This window comes from Equus przewalskii, chromosome 3, assembly GCF_037783145.1.
Source record: "Equus przewalskii isolate Varuska chromosome 3, EquPr2, whole genome shotgun sequence".
NCBI lineage: Eukaryota > Metazoa > Chordata > Mammalia > Perissodactyla > Equidae > Equus > Equus przewalskii.
This window is the reverse complement of record NC_091833.1, coordinates 67,888,868-67,909,526: the sequence shown is the minus strand read 5'-3', so window position 1 is coordinate 67,909,526 and position 20,659 is coordinate 67,888,868. Positions and strand designations below refer to the sequence as shown.

General features: G+C 35.2%; 1 long non-coding RNA gene across 1 annotated transcript in view; it reads right to left on the bottom strand.

Moving 5' to 3' along the window:
• The window catches only part of LOC139082656 (uncharacterized), a 31,586-nt gene extending 11,588 nt beyond the window's left edge, over positions 1-19,998 (bottom strand). The window contains exon 1 of the long non-coding RNA XR_011538863.1: positions 19,871-19,998. This is a non-coding gene — a long non-coding RNA (uncharacterized lncRNA). The remainder of the gene's footprint in view (positions 1-19,870) is intronic.
• Positions 19,999-20,659: the final 661 nt, after the last annotated feature.

Below are 20,659 nucleotides of genomic sequence, written 5' to 3'. Positions count from 1 at the left end.
CACATTTGTCTGAAAAGTCAGCTATACTAGGAAGGGAGCTTTTCTTTTCTTTTCTTTGTTTTTTTCTTTTTTTCTTGAGAAATAATAAAAGACGCAGATTATAGGCTACGTAGCAACATTGTTACCCTTTTGAGCCCTTCGAAAAACATCCTGAAAGGATATAAACTATATCTACACACGACTTGAATATCTATCTATCTATCAAGAGACATGAAAGGAAACTCAGAGAGCGTAGCTACTGAGGAAAGTATGAGATCTGAATGAAATCAATTTAATAAGAGCTGAATACAGGTATTAGATGACCTTCTCCTTAATTTTCACAAATCATAAGTTGTTCAGGTAAAACTCAAATTCCTTAGACATTGAAACTCTTGGACCAAGAGTTCAGTAGAACAATGTTCCAAATATCATTCTTTGGTGACCCATTTAAATGCATAAAACTAATGATATCATTCTCCAATGTTACCAAGAAAATGATATTTGACCAAATTATTACTAAGGTAGAATTTGAGACAAAATTGCTGCAGAGACCTGCTAGTTATAAGGAACGGTTAGATTGGTGAGTCCATTTTTGTTTTGATGGCCAGCCCTGAGGATGCCATGTTTCGAAGGCAAGGACCAGGAGCCAAAGCCCATCTAAAACAGCCTGGGCAGTAAAATTTGGCCTGTCTCATTCAACAGGTTTTACTGCACTACACATTACTAATTGAATGAAATAAATACTTTTGGAGTGAACCTCCTTTCTCCTGACTTTACACTTCAGCTTGGAGGAACATCAATTAGTGTAACTCTCTTGTCATTTCTCCACCCTGCAATTCAATCCTTCCAAGTGCATTTTCACTTGGGTAAATTTGGGAATGGACTCCGAGAATGCCAAGCTTAACCTGTATCCTCCTTTTATCTCTTGAGTATCTGCCCGCCCATGGAGAGCACTTTCTCTGGTATGCTCCAAGCTACAGGAAATGTTCAGCAGAAGAGGCTTTCCTCCTGCCTGGGAGGCCTGGGAAGCATCTAGCCGTGCCTTGGATGGAAGCATCTAGCCGTGCCCTGGATTAGTCTGTCTATTTACGTGGTTCAGCGTTAAGGAGCCCGTTTTGGTCACACATGTAAGCCAGTTCTTCAACATTTCTAAAGCAATGAAACTGACTTCCCCCACCATCCACCTATCTGTCTCTTTTGTTCATCTATCAGTTTGTTAAGAACTTATTGAAGAATAAAGGAATATTTTTGTATTGACCTTCTCAAACACCAATAAATATGCTATCTTAAAAAGAATTTAAACAGTGAAATAGATATAGCCCAAGGAAAAAGAAACTTAGAGCTCTTAATCTAGTCAAGGTAATATTTACGAGACGTTTAAATTTTTTGAAGAAATTACAGAAAATTTTTAAAAATAAGAGCTATTTATGAAGGAAAGGCAATAATTCAAGCTGGAATGATCTGCAAGATAATGACGCCTGTAATTTTTCCTGCTTGTTCACTATAACAACTTTTAGATTTTTTTAACTCAAAAAGAAATCTCTCCTTTCTTGTAACAAGGGTGTTTTAGTACAAGGGATGTGTTTAGCATTGTCCATTCAGTGAGAGCACATGACATAGAAGCTCTGATTGGGAAACCTGATTCACTGCAGTCATATCCTAATGATGAGTTCTCAGGGGCTACACTAACCCTATTACCAGAATTAGAGTCAGTTGGTTCTAGACTTATCACAGTAAATCAAACTTGGAACCAAAATGTCAGGTCTGTTCATTTTTTTTTCTGTTCAATTTTTACAGGGTGTATCTCCAAAGTAAAAGGGCACGTGAATCAACTGTGTATTGCTCAGATGGCTGAGCAAATTCAGCAGGTAGCTAGTAGACATGGCCCTACACTTTAGCAATATTGAGGAAACTGAAACATAGGAATATGAAAAGAGGTATTAATTCAGAAAATACACCTTGAAATTTTGCAGCTCAGAAATAATTATATTTTCAAAATGTTCCAAACATATCGCTATCTCAAAAAGAGTTTTAGCATAAACTTGAACAATCAGAGTAAGACTAATAATAGTGATAATGGACAACAGTTTTAGCAGCCCACAAAAGACAAAATATCAGATAATTTTTCTATTTTGATAAGATTATATTCTATTTTTATCTATGTCATGAAATAAAACTCTGGCTTTAGGTGTAGACTCAGTAATATATACCTGTTCAAGTAATATATTCCTGTTTTTGGAAAAGGTCCCATGTTAATTATTCTATGCTGGACATATATACCATATGTAAATGATTAAAATATTAATACAATGTTATTAAATATTTATAAAATATTAATCTGAAATAATTAGCCTATATAGTGATTGGTGATTCTAGGTTTCTATCATAAAATTACCTATACATATTTATTCAATATATAGACAATATAAGGAATTTTACCGAATACAGAGAAAGAACCAAATAATTGTGACAAGGGAAGGGAAAAGTTGACAGGAAATTATATATAAACTAAATCATAAAAGATAAATTATCCTAGTTGAGCAGTTTTTGTGGTAAAGTGCAACTGAAAGGTGTTGAAAGAGTGAGAGAAGAGTCATCCCAGATATAATGTGACAGTCAAAGACATGGATATGTGAAATTTCAAGGACTCTTACGAAAGCTGCAAATAGAGTTGAGCAGTAAGAGGTATGGAAGGTCATGATATAAGACTATACAAGTAGGATGGCACCAAGAAGTTTGGATTTTGGCTGGAGGAAATGTAACCTCATTAAAGCTTTCCTCATCTGGTCAGTGACTTGACCAAATCTATAATTTAGGTACATAGCAATAATAGTATAACTGGAATTATGAGAAATGATGAGTATAATCTTGATTGCATGAGTTAAAAGTACGGTTATAGGTCTAAATTTAGGGGAAACAAAGAGACTAGAGGCAGGTAGATAAGAATCTCTTATAATCTTGCAAGAGATAATGAGAGCCTAGCGATAGTGGAAGTAGTGAGGAAGGGAAAACGTTAAGGAGATATTTTAAGGAAAAATAACACAACATTGATTGGATTATTATGTAGAGGGGAAAAAATCTAATGTAACAGATTATATCTTATTTAATTGAGGATACAAACAATAGGCAGCATAATTTCTGTGGAGTTAAATACTCCAATGGTCTTTGAAGGATTTATTCAATATATTCAGATGATGTTTTTAATGCTTATATTCCATCATCCATGACCATTTAAAATAGATTTATATGTTCTGACTTCTCCAACATCTCTATCATTACATTGAAAACAAAGTTTACATTTCCTAAGGTGACGAAAGAAAATGAAGCAAAAATTTATAATTTTGCATTTATAATCTTTGACAACCCATGAAAATAATGATTATTATAATAACTATTACTTAAGTGACATTTATGTGTAAGGCAATGTTCTATGGGCTTTGCATATATTAATTTGCTTCCTCCAGAAAATAATCCTATGAGCCCCATTATAGATAGATAAAGGAACTGAGGCATACAATACAGTCAAGTAACTAATAACTTGCCAAAGACCCAAGAGCTAGTTAGTGGCCGAGTTAAGATTTGAACATAGGTGATTTGGCCCGTGTTCATGTTCTTAGTCACTCCAGCATGCTGGGCTTTAGTATTTCACTTAGATAACCTCCAATAGTGGTCCACTCAGCATAATTCTAAACATCCTAAAATTTGCAAAAACCAATACTATCCCTACTTATAAATAATATGCAATAGGAAAAAATACTGTCCATAACAGTAATAAACTTGAAAGATGTATAAGAAGAAATCTAACAAGAAACATGGAAAAAATGTAGAAAATTATAAAACAATGAAAAACATAAAAGATGAATTGAATAAATTGATATATACTATGTTTATAGACAAAGTGTAGTTTTCCCACAGTAAATCTATAAATTCCATTCAATGTCAATGAAATCATAGAATTCTTTTACAGAATTTGAAAGACATACTAAAATACATATAGTTGAATAATGACATAAATAATTACCAACACAATTCTAAAAAGTAAAAATAGGGTTGTGGAAATTGCCCTACCAGATATCAAGACTTATTCTCACACAATAAAATGAAAAGAATTGTGTATTGACACAGAAAAAGACAAATAGATGAATGGAAGAAGTAGTTCAAACACAAATTAATGCTAACATGAAAATTTGTGAAAAGGTATGACATCCAAATTATTCAATAAATGTTTTTGATACAAGTCAATTGTCACATAGAAAAAAATTATAGTGATAGCTAAATACACCAGAGACAAAAATAAATACCTAAGTGAGTAAAGAGTTAAGGGAAAACTATTACAAGATAAGATATATCTACGTGATCTTGGGTTCAGGTGGCATTTCTTTAAAAAGATACAAAAAACAGAGAGACAGGTCTGTGAATTGCCTGTGTTCTGCAGGCAGAGGCCCACATGCCGAGACCCGGCTAGAATCTGCTAAGAGTCAGTTTTTAGTGAAACAGCATTGAGCTATGAGCCAAGACCCACTTCTTCACTAATTTGATCTTGTGCAAGCCATCTTACCTCTCTGGATCTCAGTTGTCTCATCTGTAAAAAGGAGATAAAAATTCTTTACCTTTCTGAAGTCTTCCTCTTTTCTGTAGGTGAGCTGCCACCACAACATGGCCACTGACAGACGAGTGGTATAGGTCTGCACCTGGAACCGAACCTGGGTTCCTGAAGCCAAGTCCACCAAACTTAACCACTAGGCCACCAGCGCTGGCCCCAAATTCACCCTTTAAAAGTATACTATCCAGGGAAGATCCAAGATGGCGCCATGAGTAGTCCTCTTTGTCTCTCCCCCTTCAAGTCTACAATTTTTTGGACACTCATCACTTAACAAAGGATATCCAGATAGAATCTCAGGATGTCTGAGAGACCCACACAACTATACATCGGAAGGTGGATGGACTTCCCTCCGGGAGGAGGTGGAGATAGGTGAAACCTCTCCGACTCCAACCAAAAAGCCTAGTACCTGCAAGAGGCTTTCTTCCAACGGACACCCCCAGAAGATCAACACACACCTAGGGCAGAAGTGAGCACACACCAGAGGAGCGACAGTGGAAACAGGTGACCAGAACCCTACCTAAATCCCCCGCAATTACTCCTAAACGCAGAGGGAAACTCTAGAGTTACACACCTGAGCCTGCAGGGAGAGTCTTGCCCCGCCATTGGCAGGGAGATCCCACCCGGTGTCCATGGCACCTGGAGGGTCTCAGAGAGAATCACAGAGGGCGTGGCGGTCCCCCGGCTGCCACTGCCTGCACGGCCGGGCAAGGGATTGCTGGAGATCTCAGAGAGGATTGGGGCTGGGTGAAGCTCCAGAGGCTGGCTCCACGCCCCGGAGGGGAAGCTCCAGAGTTCCGCCCAGGCAGCAGACAAAACTCTCTGTCTGCCATTAGCGGAGGGGCCACACCCAGCATTCACAACACCAAGAGCATCCCGGAGAGGAGAATATCAGGCAGGGCAGCAGCTGACCAGCTACCACTGAAATCAGGATCTCCGGCTATCCCCCAGTCAGGGCAAAGGGCTCCCCGAGTTCCTGGGGAACAGGACTGGGGCTGAGCAGAGTTCCAGTGACCCGGCTCCGTAGCCTAGGGGGAAACCCTACAGGCTCACAGCAGCCTCAGCAAAAGCCTCTGCACAGCACTAGTAGAGAGCACCCATCCGGCAGCCACAAGGCTGGAAGACCCCGGGACAAAAGTAGCATAGCTAGGTGAGCTAACCACAGAGTGTAGAAGATGCCAATAGCTCTGCTGTGACCCATAGTGGACAAGTGAGATTTTGTGGGTGCCGACAGTGACGGAGCGGCAAATATAAGTGATCCTACCCCTGGCTGCTGGAAAAGCCCATAACACTGTTGCAGACCCCAAGGAGGGAGCACATCTAGGTGGGCTGCAACAGTAGGCACCAGCAGCCTGAAGCCCCCCCGTGACAGCTCCCATGGCAGAGGAGGGAATCCAAAGGACCACTGTGACTACGAGGAGGGGCCCAGGCCCAGTTAGCAACTACGGACAGGGTTCCTGGTTGGTGCAGTATAAACAGCTGCTCCCCCACCACACCAGCAGAAACAAGTGGAAGGAGCAACTAATCTCTATCTCTATGTGGAGGCACAAATCTACAACATCAAGCAATATGAAAAAATACATTAAATCTCCAGAACAGAAGGAAAATAACAAATACACAGACAACAATCCCAAAGAAAATGAAATATATAACCTAACTGACGATGACTTCCAAACAGCCATCATTAAAAATCTCAATGAGTTAAAAGAGAATTCAGATAGACAACTCAACGAGTTCAGGAGCTATGTCACAAAAGAGTTTGATACAATAAAGAAGAACCAAACAGAAATACTGGAAATGAAGAACACAATAGAGGAGATTAAGAAAAATCTAGATGCACTGAACAGTAGGGCCAATAATATGGAGGAGAGAATTAGCAATTTGGAAGATGGGAATATAGAAATGCTGCAGGCAGAGGAGGAGAGAGAAGTAAGACTAAAAAGAAATGAAGAAACTCTCCGAGAATTATCAGACACAATTAGGAGATGCAACGTAAGGATTATAGGTATACCAGAGGGAGAAGGGAAGGAGAAAGGGGCAGAAAGCCTATTCAAAGAAATAATGGTTGAGAACTTCCCAAATCTGGTGAGAGAGATGGATCTTCAGGTGACAGAAGCCAATAGATCTCCAAACTTTATCAATGCAAGAAGACCAACCCCATGGCATATAGTAGTGAAGCTAGCAAAAGTCAACGACAAGGAGAAAATACTAAGGACAGCAGGCAAAAGAAACTAACCTACAAAGGAACCCCCATCAGGCTATCAGCAGATTTCTCAGCAGAAACTTTACAGGCTAGAAGAGAGTGGAATGATACATTCAAAAATCTGAAGGAAAAAAATCTACAGCCGAGAATTCTCTACCCAGCGAAAATATCCTTCAAATACGATGGAGAAATAAAAACTTTCCAAGATAAACAAAAATTAAGGGAGTTCATTGCCACAAAGCCTCCTCTTCAGGAAATCCTCAGGAAAACCCTCATTCCTGAAAAATCCAAAAAAGGAAAGGGGCTACAAAACCAAGAGCAGAGGAGATAAGTAGAAGGACAACAACAGAGAGTAGCAGCTCTTCATCAGAACAGATTAAACCATGGGACGAGAAAGAAAGGAAATTGAAGAAAACTGGAAAACAAGACATAAAATGGTAGTGGTAGGCCCCCACATCTCAATAATCACTCTAAATGTAAATGGATTGAACTCCCCAATCAAAAGACACAGAGTGGCAGGATGGATCAAAGAACAAGACCCAACAATATGCTGCCTCCAGGAAACACACCTCAGCCCCAAAGACAAACACAAACTCAGAGTGAAGGGATGCAGAACAATACTCCAAGCTAATAAAGAACAAAAGAAAGCAGGTGTCGCTATACTAATATCAGACAAGGTAGACTTCAAAGCAAAACAGATAAAGAAAGACAAAGAGGGACAGTATATAATGATAAAAGGGACTCTCCACCAAGAAGACATAACACTTATAAATATATATGCACCCAACACAGGAGCACCAAAATTTGTAAAGCAACTCTTAACAGAACTAAAAGAAGACATCAACAACAATCCAATAATAGTAGGGGACCTCAACACACCATTAACACCAATGGACAGAACATCTAGACAGAAAATCAACAAGGAAATAATAGAATTAAATGAAAAATTAGACCAGATGGACTTAATAGATATATATAGAACACTTCATCCAAAAACAGCAGGTTACACACTCTTCTCAAGTGCACATGGAACATTCTCAAGGATTGACCATATTTTGGGAAAGAAAGCAAACATCAATAAATACAAGAGAGTTGAAATAATACCAAGCATCTTTTCTGATCATAATGCTATGAAACTAGAAATCAACTACAAGAAAAAAGCAGAGAAAGGTGCAAAAATGTGGAGACTAAACAACACGCTTCTGAACAAACAATGGATCATTGAAGAAATTAAAGAAGAAATCAAATATTATCTGGAGATAAATGAAAATGAGAATACGACATACCAAATCATTTGGGATGCAGCAAAAGCAGTCCTAAGAGGGAAATTCATTGCAATACAGGCTCACCTCACTAAACAAGAAAAAGCTCACATAAGCAACCTCAAACGACACCTAACAGAACTAGAAAAAGAAGAACAAACAAAGCCCAGAGTCAGTAGAAGGAGGGAAATAATAAAAATAAGAGCAGAAATAAACGATATTGAAACAAAAAAGACAATAGAAAAGATCAATGAAACAAAGAGTTGGTTCTTCGAAAAAATTAACAAAATCGTCAAACCTTTAGCCAGACTCACCAAGAAAAGAAGAGAGAAATCTCAAATAAATAAAATTAGGAATGAGAGAGGAGAAATCACAACAGATACCAATGAAATACAAGGGATCATAAGAGAATACTATGAAAAACTATATGCCAACAAATTGAACAACCTGGAAGAAATGGACAACTTCCTAGACTCCTACAACCTCCCCAAACTGAATCAGGAAGAAATGGAGAATCTGAATAGGCCAATCACAAGTAAGGAAATATAAACGGTAATCAAAAATCTCCTCAAAAATAAGAGTCCAGGACCAGACGGCTTCTCTGGAGAATTCTACCAAATATTCAAAGAAGACTTAATACCTATTCTTCTCAAACTATTCCAGAAAATTGGGGAAGATGGAGTACTCCCTAACACATTCTATGAAGCCAACATCACTCTGATCCCCAAACATGACAAGGACAACACAAAGAAGGAGAACTACAGGCCACTATCACTGATGAACATAGATGCAAAAATACTCAACAAAATTCTGGCAAACCGAATACAGCAATACATCAAAAAGATTATACACCATGATCAAGTGGGATTTATACCAGGGACACAGGGATGGTTCAACATCCGCAAGTCAATCAACGTGATACACTACATCAACAAAATGAAAAACAAAAACCACATGATCATCTCAATAGATGCAGAGAAAGCATTTGACAAGATCCAACACCCATTTATGATAAAAACCCTCAATAAGATGGGTATAGAAGGAAAGTACCTCAACATGATAAAGGCCATATATGACAAACCCACAGCCAACATCATACTCAATGGACAAAAACTGAAAGCCATCCCTCTGAGGACAGGAACAAGACAAGGGTGCCCACTTTCACCACTCCTATTCAACATAGTACTGGAGGTGTTGGCCAGAGCAATTCGGCAGGAAAAAGAAATAAAAGGAATCCAAATAGGTAATGAAGAAGTAAAACTCTCGCTGTTTGCAGATGACATGATCTTATATATAGAAAACCCCAAAGAATCCATAGAAAAACTATTAGAAATAATCAACAACTACAGCAAAGTTGCAGGGTATAAAATCAACATACATAAATCAGTAGCATTTCTATACACTAACAATGAACTAACAGAAAAAGAACTCAAGAACGCAATCCCATTCACTATTGCAACGAAAAGAATAAAATACCTTGGGATAAACTTAACCAAGGAAGTGAAGGATCTATACAATGAAAACTATAAGACTTTCTTGAAAGAAATTGACGACGACATAAAGAGATGGAAAGACATTCCATGCACATGGATTGGAAGAATAAACATAGTTAAAATGTCCATACTACCTAAAGCAATCTACAGATTCAATGCTATCCCAATCAGAATCCCAAGAACATTCTTCACAGAAATTGAACAAAGAATCCTAAAATTCATATGGGGCAACAAAAGACCGCGAATTGCTAAAGCAATCCTGAACAAGAAAAACAAAGCCAGCGGAATCACAATCCCCGATTTCAAAACATACTACAAAGCTACAGTGATCAAAACAGCATGGTACTGGTACAAAGACAGGTCCACAGATCAATGGAACAGAATTGAAAGCCCAGAGATAAAACCACACATCTATGGACAGCTAATCTTTGACAAAGGAGCAGAGGGCCTACAATGGAGAAAAGAAAGTCTCTTCAACAAATGGTGCTGGGAAAACTGGACAGCCACATGCAAAAGATTGAAAATTGATCATTCTTTTTCACCACACACCAAAATAAACTCAAAATGGATCAAAGACCTAAAGATTAGGCCTGAAACAATAAGTCTTCTAGAAGAGAATATAGGCAGTACACTCTTTGACATCAGTTTCAAAAGAATCTTTTCGGACACTATAACTCCTCAGTTGAGGGAAACAATAGAAAAAATAAACAAATGGGACTTCATCAGACTAAAGAACTTCTTCAAGGCAAGGGAAAACAGGATTGAAACCAAAAAATAGCTCACTAATTGGGAAAAAATATTTACAAGCCACTTATCCGACAAAGGGTTAATCTCCATAATATACAAAGAACTCACACTGCTTAACCACAAAAAAACAAACAACCCGATCAAAAAATGGGCACAGGACATGAACAGACATTTCTCAAAAGAAGATATAAATATGGCTAATAGACACATGAAAAGATGTTCATCATCGCTAATCATCAGGGAAATGCAAATCAAAACTACACTAAGATATCACCTTACACGCTTAGATTGGCAAAAACATCCAAAACCAAGAGCGACAAATGTTGGAGATGTTGTGGAGAAAAAGGAACCCTCATACACTGTTGGTGGGAATGCAAACTGGTACAGCCACTATGGAAAACAGTATGGAGATTTCTCAAAAAGTTAAAAATAGAAATACCCTATGACCCAGCCATCCCATTACTGGGTATCTATCCTAAGAACCTGAAATCAGAAATCCCAAGAGTCCCTTGCACCCCTATGTTCATCGCAGCATTATTTACAATAGTCAAGACGTGGAACCAACCTACATGCCCAGAAACTGATGATTGGATAAAGAAGATATTGTATATATATACAATGGAATACTACTCAGCCATAAAAAAAGACAAAATTGGCCCATTCGCAGCAACGTGGATGGACCTCGAGGGTATTATGTTAAGCGAAATAAGCCAGTCAGAGAAAGACGAACTCTATATGACTTCACTCATAGGTGGAAGTTAACATATTGACAAGGAGATCTGATCCGTGGTTACCAGGGAAAAGGGGGGGTGGGGGGAGGGCACAAAGGGGGAAGAGGTGTACCCACAACATGACTAACAGTAATGTACAACTGAAATCTCACAAGGTTGTAATCTATCATAACATTAATTAAAAAAAAGATACAAAAAACATAACCTTAGAGTAAATTATTATTAAATTCAACCAACTCAATTGTGTTTAATTTATGCTAATATATTGAACAATTGGAGGAACTATAAATAAAACTGGAATATTTGAACAGACTTCTAGAAGACATTAACAATGTGAACAACAAAGAAAATTAAAAGAAAAAAATACAAATCAAAATTACAGAACTCCACCAAAATTATTGCCTGAAATTAAGGCCAGTCAATTCACACACAGACACACACACACACACACACAGACACACAAGCAATCAAAATAATAAAGGAAAGTATGTCAGTAAATCAGCATCTGGAACTCAATAACTTCTTACCCTATATTATCTCTTTAGAAGAAGCCACAATCATTTTTTGTTAGGATTGTAGCCGTAGCTCTTAAGTCTGCTACCAGCTTCTACTCTTTTCCCCTTTAGTCTGTTACTAACACAACCATTAGAGAGATCTCATTAAATTATGAGTTAGATTACAATTCTGAACAAAACCAGTGCTTTCTTCATCTCGAGTTAAAGCCTTACAGTTTTAAACCCCAGTTTGCCCAAGAGAGTCCCATGCTTGTTGCTCCCACTCAGTTATTAATAGTACTCCCTCTCACTCTTAAAAGAGTCCTGTTGGATCATAAATATATAGTTATTAGGCCAGATCCAAAATCTGCAACATTTCTTTTCTCATCTTGTACTGCTCCCCCACCCCCCAACCATTCAGCATTAGCATCACTCCCTGCACGTTCTTCCCTCAGAGTTTTTTTACTTATGTCTTACATTTCCTCGGCCTGGAACCCAAACATCTCTTGTGCATATCTCTCTCAAGGTTTCTGATAAAATTTAAACTTATCAGTAAAAGCCTATTTCATTTATAATAGTAATACTAGCCTCACACTTCCACTTGGTATACTCCATTACCTAATTCTGCTTGATTTTTCGTCATAATTTTTATCACCTTTTGACATGTTATATGTTTATTTCTTTATTTTTTCTCTTCTTCCATTCCTCTAGAATATAAGTTCATGGAGAGTAGAAATTTGTACTTCTTCATTCACCTCCGGTGGTGCCTGTTACATAATATGTACTCAACAAATATTTGTTTAATGAAAAAAAAGACTAACTGTATTGCAGAATATTATTCACAATGCTGATACTATTTAAGCAAAATTGTAAAATGTTCGGACAGATATGGGAATAATGCTATGCACTATACTATTCCGCAAACACCAAAATGTTGATAGTAGTTACCTTGGGGGAAGAAGAAAGAAAGAAAAATATGATTGAGGATGGTGTCATTGGTCATTTCAACCTTATCTGAATACTTTCATACAGTTATTAACTAAAGAAAAGGTAAATATGAAAAATTTAAGTTTTGAATTCATAATGGTGGAAATCCTGGTATTTTCATATTATTCATTGTAATTTTATGCAGTTTTTTATTTCTTTAAAATGTGTATCAATTACCATCCCTTGTTATAGATTGAATAACAGAGAACCATGATTTTCTCCTTCACTAGCTAATCATTTATAAAATCTTTCATAAAATGCAAATTGATTTGAAGAACATATTTATTAAACCAATATGCTCTTTTGGATATTGTTTTCAATGAAAAATATTGAAGCTAAAATCATAAACTAGAAACAAACAAATGATGTTCCAGGGCATTATTTTCTCAATAACATAATTGAAAAGGCACCATTTATTTCAAATTAATTTAGCAATCCTTACTATTTTATGTCCTAGAGTTTCCTTACTGGCATAGCTTCTTACTAGCTCTCCAGTTTTTCCCCATGTCTCTCTAACCCTTACTCAATAAGCTCATTCTTTTATTTCCCTGAGCATAAAAGGAAAATATTTTTCTGAAGTCATTTAATTTTCTAGACCTGTCCCCATTCACACAAAAATATAACATCCTGTTCCACCAGTATCACAGAACCAACTGACATCTTGTTTGTGAAAAACATTTTATGAAGGCTAAATCATTATATGACCATTAGGACATATTATACTGTTCTCTGGAAAAAACAATTCTACAAAAATTTAGTGATGATTTTTGTAGGGGAAAACGTGGGGAAGAATATTAAAGATAAACGCAGGTGTAATAGAGATAGATTTTTTCACTAACCGTAGAGTAGTAATGAGAAAAGTAACAGAATTCTCAGCTGAAGCTCCACTCCAGTACTATGACCAAAACTTCCCTGTTCTTCAATTTCTTTGCCAATAATGTATGGAAAATATATTTCATGTGGCTCAGAGAGGATAATATATTTTAAATGATTGTTTTCAATAACAATAATTGGGTACCAAAAGGTTATATTGATGAGAATTTTATTTGAAGAACCAACAATGAACACAGAGCCACAACTGGATACCATAACATTGCCAATAAAAATAATTTCAGCAAACGCAGCAAAGGCAAGCAATTGTTTGGGATTTTTATCTTTCTGATACTGAAGAATGTATAAAAATCAATTGAGCAACTCAAAAGAAATGAAAACTTTAAAGAAATTGTTTTTTGAGTATAGTCACAGAAATAACGGCAGATACCATAATTACATTGAAACAGGTACATTGTAATCAGAAACATTTCAAACAAATTACATTCTATGAAGAAAGGCCAAAATTATCTCTAGACATGGTGATAATATCATTCTATCCAAAAGATAAAGTGGAATCTGCTCTGTGAATGATTTTCTTTTCTTTCCTTTCCTTTTTTTTTATTGATTTACTTTCTTTTCAGAACAAAAAAAATAGTTTGTGTAGAATGAAGCAGTTATATGAAACAGAATAGATAACATACTAGCAGAGAACTGATTTCTTATGCATGACAACAAGAGTAGCCAATGTATTGTTTTCTTCTTCGTTCACAATCAGTTCAAACTCAGATATATGCATAGAATGCCTACTATGTGCAAGAAAAGTCATCAAGAATAAAAGGTTTCCTTGTCTTGGATTTCAAGGTATCTTGTGATTGAAACCTTCCAAAATTAGAATCTATATTGTCAACATGAAACAATTAGCTATGAATTATTCCAAAATCATCCCCATGAATTTGTCCAGCTGAAGCTTTAAACATGTCTATCTGAGCTCCAGTGCCACTTAGTTGACGTCTTCAGTGTATGGAATGAATTATTTTTCTGATACCATCAGCAAAGAATAGTTATTCTATCTTGTTTCTATGATCTTATGGATAAAAGGCATCTATTACAAGGGACTTAGAGTTCAGAGGTTTGTCAATACATCATTAAATCTAAGCTGCCCATCATGGTGCCAGTTAGCAAAAAGATACAATAAGATACATTGAGTGGGCCAGCCCCGTGGGTTACTGGTTAAGTTTGGTGCGCTCCACTTTGGCAGTCTAGGTTCAGCTCCTGGGTGTAGACCTACACCATTTATTGGTGACCATGCTGTGGCAGCAACCCACATACAAAATAGAACTAGCTCAGGGTGAATCTTCCTCAGCAAAAAAAGAAAAAATAAGATACACTGAGTGAATGAATGAATGAAGTAAATTCCAAACTTTTACTGAAGTATTTAAAATACTTGACAAATAGAAAGAGAATATTTTCCAAATTAATTTAGGGATTTAGCCCAATTCCAATCAACTTTTCAACAGGGATTTTTTTATAACCATAATTCTGAACGTTTTATGAAAAGAAATCAGCAAAAATAGTGTACACATTTTTGAAAAAACGATTAATGAGATATTTTCTTATATAATAAAGCATAAGCTAAATTTGGAATTATCATAAAAGTTATGCTAGATGTAGACTAATGGCACAGAATAAGTAGCCTAAAATGTTAGGAATTTTATATATAATAAAAGTAGCATCATAATAAAGTAAAAAATTGATTTTTTTAATATATTGTGTTGGAACAATTTGTCAATGACTTAGAAAAAAATAAATTTTTTTCTTCATACCTTATCCAAAAATAAATTCCAGCTGGACAAAAAAAATGCAAAAAATATAAACAGTAAAACCTGTAGGTAAGTATTTGTTGAACACTCAGAATGAGCAAGGACTTTCTGAGAATGTAACAATGAATTAAATCATAATGGAAAAAGTCAATTGATTTGACTACATAAAATTTTAACACATCTACAACCTCTAGATAGTCAGTTTGTCTTAGTGCCCAGCCGTGGCCGTGGGCCAACATCTGTATTTAAACTAATTAATACAACTAAAATCAAATGACAAGATTAGGGAGATAACTGAGACAAATATGCAAATTGATAGATGAATATCCTTAATAAACACTGAGGTGTAAAAATTAATTAAAGAAATACTTTCTTCACATCGAGTCAATCAACAATGAGCATGATCAAATCACTCTCAAATGAGATTTAAGGTATTAAGAAAACTGTGGAAAATACACAACATCACTAACGAAGAAGTGCAAAAGGAAATGATGAGGTATCATTTTTCCACCTATCAAGTTTATGAACTGTTTTGCACAATAATAGTATTCCACTGTTGCATGAATTCAGTACCACAGGCATTCTTATATCAGGCTGGTGAAGAGGATACCTTGACCTAATTTTGGACAAAGCAACTTTGACCAGTAATAAGAGGACAGTGATTTCTCCTTATGGATGTGTACAGCTTATGAATCCATGACTCTGATATTGCAGTTTTAGAATAACGTCACGGCCAAAAAAGGACCAAGTGCAACCATGAAATAATTTCAAAACAAAACAATTTCTTCTATCTTTATAACACACTTATGGAGTTACTTATCTTAGACCAGATTAATAGTTCTCAAAAACCCGCTGTTTTTCTATGTACCCAATTACTCTGTGAAGCTCCTTCTTTCAACACTCCATGGAAAACTCCTCCCCCTAGACTAGTCCAAGTGCATTACATCCCTCTACTTTTCCTCCATGGCTCCTCAATTCTGCACCAACAAAATAAAAAGGAATGAATGTGGCAAACCAGGACCTTGAGGGGAGGGGAGCAGGTCAAAAGAAATAAATAGAGGGAGCAGAGCTGGAATTTCCTTTCATAAGCAGGATAGAAGAAAGACTTAGGAACACTCCTAAATTAATATTTTGTTCATCGTATAAGAAAACAATCAATAAATCAATATACCTTCAAAGATTATTGTTCAAAGAAAGATTCACATGCAGCATTTAAATAATAGCAAAACATTGGATTCAATTTCCATGGCCATTCATAGGTTAGAGATGAGGCAACATTCATTCACATAGGAAACATGCAGTATATTCTCGTACACGTGAATTTGAAGAATAATGACATGAGAAAATTCTAAGTGGAATAAAGAAGCAGAAAATATATTTCCAATATGACGATATTTTTACATAGAGAAAACTAAAGGAAGTGCACTAAAAATGTTGCTATTGCTATTCTAGTCTTTTTCTGCAAGTTCCTTGTATTATATTAGGTGTTTTCCAAAGTTCTGGCAGTGAGCATGTGTTATTGTAATGACCTTTTTAAAAGTAAAGAGAAAAGGTAGGAAAATGACCCTTTAGAATATTTGGTTTCATTTTAATCTCTGTATTTATACCTATATGAAAGAGGTGGCTAATTGCCAGTCAATCCCAGTTACTAAGAACTTAAAGCAGTAAACTTTCTTCCACTAAGTTGGCTACAGCTAAGCATTGACATTCCTGTTGTCTTTTCTTGGCTATTACTGAAGATGGAGGAAATACCATAATCATGAATCTAAACTCAGGCTGATGACTGACAGTGTGTCGTAAAAGAAACTCATCTTACCCAGCAGTCTAAAGAGAGACCACAGACCTAATTTATCTTCTAATATAGTCCCAAGTCTAAAGGAGAGGAGAAATGGCAATGCATTAGTCTACGTCTCTGATGTCACAGTTCTAATTTAACACATTACTGAGAAGATAAATCTTTGAATATGTCCTGCATAAATAACACATTGTTATGACTCTGTTAATAAAGCATGAACAATTAGCCTAGGGACTTCTAGTAATCTTTTTTCATTTTATTCGTATTAAATATTGATTTATAGAGTATATTTAAGGTATATAAAAATAATAATACATAAAAATCAAACTCTTTCTCAGTTAAAAAAAATGCTGACTTTTAAGTCTCTATGTAACCTTCTCTATTTACCTGTAACTACTGTTTTGAATTTTGTGTTCGCTATATTTGTATTTTTCTGTCTTAGATTTACTAGATGTTGGTATCTCCAAAATTCTACTGTTTAGTTCTGCATGTTTTCAAACTTTATATAATGCAATTGTCCTATATCTATCCTTCCATAACTGCTTTTTGACTCAACTTTATGTTCCAGAGAGTCATCTTTGTTCATATGTTGATAAAATTAATGAAATTATTTTCTTATCAGCTACACTTTATTCTCTTATAAGACTATAGCACAGGTAACAGATCTTTTCTGGTATGGATGAATTTGATTTGTGGATCTGCGTGATTTACCTTTTTTTTTGCTACCACAAACCATCTTGCCCTAACATCTTTGCCACGTTTCGTGGCGCTCATGTACAATGGTTTCAGCATGCATATTTAGGAGCAGAATTGTTGGGCCATAGGATAATTGGGTTCAAAATTACCATATGATGTCATATTATTTCTAAAGGATATTTTTGAGAGAATTAATTTTTTCTAAAGAATTCTTTATTCATTTTATACGTTGCTGGATTTTATTTACTAACACTGCCTTGAATTTTTGATTCTAGGTTCATTCTAGGCTAATAAAATTAACCTGAATTTTATATGCCAATAATGTTCTTGTTAGGTTTTGTTATCAAGGTTATGTTAATATTACAAAATGACCTGAGAAGTATCCCTTTTTTTCTTTTCTCTGAAAAAAAGCATTTAAGATTATCATTATTTGTGCTTGAGCATTTGTAGACATTTCTAATGAAACTAAGTGGGCCTAGACAGATTTTAGTTTTAAAATTTTAAATTAATCATTAATATGTTCATTGTTATAGGAACATTACACAACTCAGGTACAATATTTAATGGTTATAAGATTCTTTAATTGTTATAGGATTATGACTTGTTATATGATTATCATGATTTATGTTTCTTAAACACTTTATGTCTTCAAATTACTGCAATTAATCTTTTAATAGCTCATATATTTTGATAAACTACTATGTCTCTAGTTACTTACATATTTTCATTCTGAATGTTTTTGTACCTTCTTTGTTCTTCTGTGATCAAACTTTCCAGAGTATAGCATCTTTTAAAAACATATACTTTTATTGGTATCCTTTACTGTATTTATGTTCTGTATTTTATTATATTTCTGCTTCATTTTTTCCTTGCTTCTACAACTTTTGGGTTTACATCTTTGTCCTTTTTTAATTCTTTAAATTGCTGCCTACTTTATTGTCACCTTACATTTGTTTCTAATAGATATACTTAACGCTTTAAATTTCCTCTAAAGCCCTGTTCAGATGAATTACGTAAGTTATGATACTATGTGATATTTTGTTGTCTTACAGTTCAAAATATTTTGTTTAATTTGTATTTTAGGTTTTTTTTCTTTGACCCATTAGTTATCTATTTCCGTGACGTTTTTTCAAATATCTCTTTGCTGTAGATCTCTAATTTATATATAATGGTAGAAGACTGTTCTTTATAATAAAACTTTTGAAAAATTTTTGAGACGTTTTATTTTTCAGTATGTAGTCAGCTTTCAAAAATATGCTATATGTCCTTGAAAAAAATATGTATTCCTCAGTTGGTAGTTCAGTGCTATATATCCATCTATTAAAGCAAATCTATTCATTTGTATCGAGTAAATTTTCTATGTCCTTAAAATTTATTATCTACTTGATCTATTAGTTATTGAAAGAAGTATAATTAAAAATCATCAAAATAATGCTAGTTTTGCAAACTTATCTTTATAGTTTTGCATCATTTACTTTAAATATTTTTGAAACTATACTATTAGATAAAGTTTACCATTATTATTTTTTTCTGGTAAATTGAACATTTTATCATTATCTGGAGACCTCTTTATGCTTTTTAATGCTTCATGTGGTTTTGCTTTAAAGTCCAGTTACCTGATATATATTTACACCAGCTCTCCTTTGTTTAGTATTTACTTTATATATCTTATGCAACTTTTTCCTTTCAGCCTTTCTGTGGTCTTGTGATTTAGATATAAGTAGTACTTTTAACACATTCTGGCAGTCTTTGTCTTTTTTAATAAAGAATTTATTCATTTTACACTTAATATAATAACTAATATTCTGGAAATATTTTCCATCATCCCATTTTGTGACTTCAGTTTCTTCCATCTTTTATATACATTTTTCCACCTCTTCTTTCATTTGGATTGATTATTTTTCTTCTTCCATTTATATAATCTACTTTGTTTAATGTTGTACAATCTGTTTTTAATTTTTAATGATTGACAACTATATTAATGTGAACAAAGTCTAAAGCTCTAAGTGCAGAAAATAATGAAGAACAAAAGAGTAACATAAATATACATCTAAATAAATAATAATTTCTAAGTTTTAAAATATACATATGGAACTAAAATACAGGAAAAAATAGCATACAAATTGGGAAGAAGGGATTATACCTAGTTAGGTGTTCTAATTATAACTCATATTATAAATTATATATTATTTGAATATAGCATATAGCAGTATAATTTATAAGTTAAGACATCTCTAGGTAACCACTTACCTGTGGTTAGCCAAACTCAAAATTAAGGGTACGGTTCTTCAAAAGACTGCCCTTACTTCAAACATCAGCCACACGCTTCAGGCTCCTGAGGGCCACACACACTTCTGAACAGCTGGGTACAAGTTTGAAGTTTCCCACATCACCTTCAGGTTCAATGATTCACTAGAAAAATGCACAGAACTCAGGAAAGCACCATACTTACAATTACAGTTTTACCATAGCAAAGGAACCAAATTAGAATTAGCCCAACAAGAGACACAGAGAGAGAAGTCTGGAAGAGCTCCAAATGTTCTTGAGAACATGTTACCCTCCCAGCACTGAAGTATGACAACACTCAAAGGATACTGCCAACCAGGGAAGCTCACCAGAGCTTTAGTGTCCAGAATTTTTATTGGGGTTTTATTACCTAGGCACGATTAGTTGAATCCTTGCCCATATGACTCAATCTTTAGCCTTCTACCCTCCCTAGAATTTTGACTGATACCATGTGACTCAACCCTATAATCACATGGTTAGCCTTTCTGGAATGGCCTGCCCTCACTCTGAGTTTTCTCATTAGCATAAACTATCTAGGGGCTCACCATGTGTCACTACATTATCAAAAACTATCAAAAGAGGGTCTGAGGGGCCCACCGTGAATAACAAAGGTACTCTCATCACTTGGGAAAACCCAAGGATTTAAAGTTTACCTATCAGAACCATCACTCTGAATAAGTTCGATCAGAAATAGTTCACATTCACAAGGGATAGAAAAATATATTAACAAGAAATGGAAAGTATATTGGAAGC